Below are 5,076 nucleotides of genomic sequence, written 5' to 3' on the forward strand. Positions count from 1 at the left end.
GTGTGGGCTCCAGAGCACGTGGGCTCTGTAGTTTGCGTCATGCAGTCTCTCTAGTTGAGGTGTGCAGGCTCAGTAGTTGTGTCACGTGGGCTTAGTTGCCCCGCGGCATGTGGGATCTTAGTTCCTGGACTAGGGAGCGAACCCGTGTCCCCTGCATTGGAAGGTGGATTCTTTACCACTGGACCACCAGAGAAGTCCCTCCCTAGATTCTTTTTTTTTTTTTTTTTAATTTTTGCGGTATGCGGGCCTCTCACTGTTGTGGCCTCTCCCGTTGCGGAGCACAGGCTCTGGACGCGCAGGCTCAGCAGCCATGGCTCACGGGCCCAGCCGCTCTGCGGCATGTGGGATCTTTCTAGACTGGGGCACGAACCCGCGTCCCCTGCATTGGCAGGCAGACTAAACCACTGCACCACCAGGGAAGCCCCCTCCATAGATTCTTAATCAGTTTTTTTCACATTTTAAAAATCATCCCTGGTGATGCAATGGATAAGACTCCATGCTCCCAATGCAGGGGGCCTGGGTTCGATCCCTGGTCAGGGAACTAGATCCCACACGCATGCCACAACTAAACGTTCACATGCCACAACTAAGGAGCTGGCGAGCCACAACTAAAGAGCCCTAGAACCGCAAGTAAGGAGCCCGCCTGCCACAACTAAGACCCGGGGCAACCAAATAAATAAATAAATAATTCTTAAAATTAAATCATTGTACATCTTGCAGTCAATGGGTACATTTACTTTAAGGTTTCTTTTTTCCCAAGAATATGTTATTTATTTATTTTTTTGGCTGCGTTGGGTCTTCGTTGCTATACACGGGCTTTCTCTAATTGCAGCGAGCTAGGGCTACTCTTCATTGCAGTGCATGGGCTTCTCATTGCGCTGGCTTCTCTTGTTTCAGAGCACAGGCTCTAGGCACACGGGCTTCAGTAGTTGTGGCACACAGGCTGAGTTGCTCTGTGGCACATGGGATCTTCCTGGACCAGGGATCAAACCTGTGTCCCCTGTATTGGCAGGCAGATTCTTAACCACTGCAGATTCTTCCCCATCAGGGAAGCCCCCCAAGAATATGTTATGAAATTGATGGTGCATCTTGTGCTGATTCATTAATTCAACAAACATTTTTTGAGCACCTGCTGTGTACTGGGCTCGATGCTAGGCACTTGGGCCATATCTCACAGCCTTTGAAGACCTGTATCTCATGACAGTTTCAAAATTTATCAAATGCTAGGCAAATTCAAAGCAGCTGGAGAATATTGCTTCTAAAATCTGGATTCAAAATCTGTTGACTTCTTGATTTGGATTTTTACATGCATATTAAAGTGACTTTTAAAAATCTTACAATAATGTCATTCTAAATAAAGTGAGGTTTTGGAGCTGAGACGCAATGAACACATTACAGTGTGTGCTGTGGTAATGTAGAGCCGCTATCCACACAGATGGTATTGATTTTCATTTCCTGTGAAGCTGAATCAACATGTTGTGGCTAATGTCTACATAATTTAATGTATTGAATAAAATGTACCATTTCTCTCTACTGGGGGATAAAAGGTCTTACTTGACTGTGGTACCTTGTGCTCTAAAAGCCACAACAGACATGTTTAACAATCCTTAGTTATTAAAAATCAACCTAAGAAAATCTTTCCTGTTTCTTAAAAAAAAACCATAATTTTTCTTTAACTCTTTTTTTTTTTAATATCAGAGTAGAAGGAAGGAAAGGCAAGTGTTAATAGAATTTTCTCTTAGGCTAACGTGTTTTGCAGATAAAATTCCATTATGGTGCCAGCATCATAAGATAGCCACAAAATGCCTGGAAGGATAAACAGCAAGAATCAACAAGCTAAGGCATCAGTACCAAATGGGATGCTCTGCTCCTCAGGGTCCATGGCAGGGCTAAGAGGGGCCCTCCCTTCCTGTGCCCCTCATCGGCCTCCCTCCTGGGTGACCAGGGCTCTCATCTGACTCTCTGACTGTCTGAAGCCACTCACTGCAGCACCTCCCATGTCAATCTCCTATGTTACAGTCTCTGCATTTATTAAAACGGAGACAATTATCCTCAGTCTGCCAACCTCACAAGATTTTTGTGGGGAATCAGATTAAATAACTTATGTGAAAACACTCATAAAATTGTAAAGTGTAATACAAATGTACATCATACTTTAAATGGTATTATGGTTTTCTTATTATCACTCAGTGTTTGGAGCATCTTGCTCCAAAATTACCTGCTCCCCTGACCATCAAAACTACGAGTCCTAAAAAAAAAACAAAAACTACGAGTCCTTTGAATATGATTGGTCAGTGATTCAGTTTTCTGGCTGCAGAACCTTACAATAATGTGTGAATGAATGATAATTTTTAAAAGGACATCAGAATTGATAAAATGTGATGGGAGAAAGCAGTTTTTGTATATTGGTATGTTGGCCATTTTATCACCATCAATCAAACAGTGGTTAACAACCACTAAAAGAATTTTGACTTTGCCCACTCATTTTCTTCTTCAGATCTCCCCAGAGAACTGTCTTTCCTTGCTATTAGGTGATTCAAAATTGGGAGAAGAGGGAGGACTGAAAGGAGGAGAGGCTCTTTGTCTATGGGGCAGGAGTTTAAGGTGAGTCAAATAACTGACTGAGTAGGTGTGAAAGCAAAGAGGGTTTAAGAAGTGTTGCTAAAGGCTATGTGTCCTCTTCAGAGGGTTGGTTAAGTATAAGTAAGGAGACTGAGCATATTAGATTTTTTTCAACTTCCAGGCTTTGACTGCTATACTGCTGTAAGACTGGACCACATGTGTCATAGCTTCATATCAACATTTATTTAACACTGAACTAATGCCAGATAATATATGTAATCACTTTTCATACATTATCCTATTTAATATTTACTCTCATCCTGCAAAACATGCTACTGCACCCAGTTTTATACATGACGAAAACCCAGGCTTGAAGTTAGAGCCTACCACAGTAACACAACTAGGATGTTTCAAAGCCAGGACTTGAATTTCAGAGACTGACCTCTCAATCACTCACTGTACAATTTCATGCAAACCAGTACCCCTCCCCCATTGGTAGATTGTACAGGAGAAAGGACTTTGATCAGCTGTGATGAGGGATAGTAGGGGAGAAGAGTGGAGTCTTTAGTTTCCCTTCTCTAATCAAGTTGGTGCCTCAAGTTCAGGAAAGCAGAGTTGGAACAGCCCTCATTTGTGTAGGTTAGTGACAACTTTGCTATTTATTGTTAAAGAAGCTGAATAATGGTGTACCAGATGGTCCACAGAAATAGCTTTTGAAATAACATTCAAAAAGAATACAAGAGCCAACACCTACATTCCCTACAAGCAAAAAAGGAAGCTGCCTACATGAAATTAAGTTATTTGACTACACTTAAAGTAGAGGCGATATTGAACTCAATTTGGAAGAGGTGAGTCCAGTCTCAAAATGCAGGGCCATGATCCAAAGGAACCAGAATAGTTGAGAAAACTGTTTATTGGTGGTCGGAGCTTTGAAACTACAGATGATAGCTTAAGAGAACATTTTGAGAAATGGGGCACACTTACAGATTATGTGGTGATGAGAAACCCCCAAATAAAACGTTCCAGGGGCTTTGGTTTTGTGACTAACTCTTGTGTTGAAGAGGTGGATGCAGCAATGTGTGCTCAACCACACAAGGTCGATGCCCATCTAACAGTGAAGAAAATTTTTGTTGGTGGTATTAAAGAAGATACAGGGAAGCAGCTGCATAGCACAGGGAGATCAGCTCGGTGCTCTGTGACCACCTAGAGGGGTGGGATAGGGAGGGTGGGAGGGAGACGCAAGAGGGAGGAGATATGGGGATATATGTATACATATAGCTGATTCACTTTGTTATACCGCCGAAACTAGCACAACATTGTAAAGCAATTATACTCCAATAAAGATGTTAGAAAAAAAAGATACAGAAGAATATAATTTGAGAGACTACTTTGAAAAGTATGGCAAGATTGAAACCATAGAAGTTATGGAAGACAGGCAGAGTGGAAAAAAGAGAAGATTTTCTTTTGTAACTTTTGATGATCATGATACAGTTGATAAAATTATTGTTCAGAAGTACTGCACTATTAATGGGGATAAGTGTAAAGTGCAAAAGGCCCCTTTCTAAACAAGAAATGCAGTCTGTTGGATCACAGAGAGGTCGTAGGGGTGGATCTGGCAACTTTATGTGTGGTGGAGGAAACTTTGGAGGTGGTGTAGGTAACTTTGGCTGTGGTGGAAACTTTGGTGGAAGAGGAGGCTGGTGGTGGTAGACCTGGATATGGAAACCAAGGTGGTGGATATGGAGGCAGTGGTGGAGGATATGATGGTTACAATGAAGGAGGAAGTTTTGGAGGTAACTATGGTGGTGTTGGGAACTATAATGATTTTGGAAATTATAGTGGACAACAGCAATCAAATTATGGACCCATAAAGGGGGACAGTTTTGGTGGAAGAAGTTTGGGCAGTCCCTATGGTGGTGGTTATGGATCTGGTGGTGGAAGTGGTGGATGGTAGCAGAAGGTTCTAAAAACTCAGAAGAAAAGGGCTACATTTCTTAGCAGGAGAGAGAGCAAGGAGTTGTCAAAAAAACTGCAGGTTACTTTGAGACAGTCGTCCCCAAAGCATTAGAGCAACTGTAAAAATCTGCCACAGAAGGAATGATGATCCATAGTTAGAAAAGGTACTGCAGCTTAACAGGAAACCCTTCTTGTTCAGGACTGTCACAGACACAGTTTGCAAAAAATGCAGCTATTTATTAATGCAATGTAGTGTCAATGAGATGTACATTCCTGAGGTCTTTTATCTGTTGTAGCTTTGTCATTTTCTTTTCATTATATCAGGTATATTGCCCTGTAAAAAATTAAGGAATTTTTAACTTTTCAAAACAATAAAAATAAAGTAAGGGCATTCCCTGTTACAGATATCTTTGTAACTGGCAGATTAATTCATAAGTAATCCCAAATTTAGACATTATGATCAATCAAATCTACAGCCATATCTAGATGTTTCTGCTTTAACAACAATGGAAGGAAATTCTTTTTATTTTTTGAAATTTGTAATTAAATAAATTAATA

General features: G+C 41.2%; 1 pseudogene; it reads left to right on the forward strand.

The window, feature by feature from the left end:
* Positions 1-3,427: 3,427 nt before the first annotated feature.
* On the forward strand, positions 3,428-4,516 carry LOC132524256 (heterogeneous nuclear ribonucleoprotein A3-like; annotated as a pseudogene).
* The last annotated feature ends 560 nt before the right edge of the window (positions 4,517-5,076 follow it).

The sequence above is a fragment of the Lagenorhynchus albirostris genome, chromosome 8 (assembly GCF_949774975.1).
Source record: "Lagenorhynchus albirostris chromosome 8, mLagAlb1.1, whole genome shotgun sequence".
In the NCBI taxonomy this organism is placed as follows: Eukaryota; Metazoa; Chordata; class Mammalia; order Artiodactyla; family Delphinidae; genus Lagenorhynchus; species Lagenorhynchus albirostris.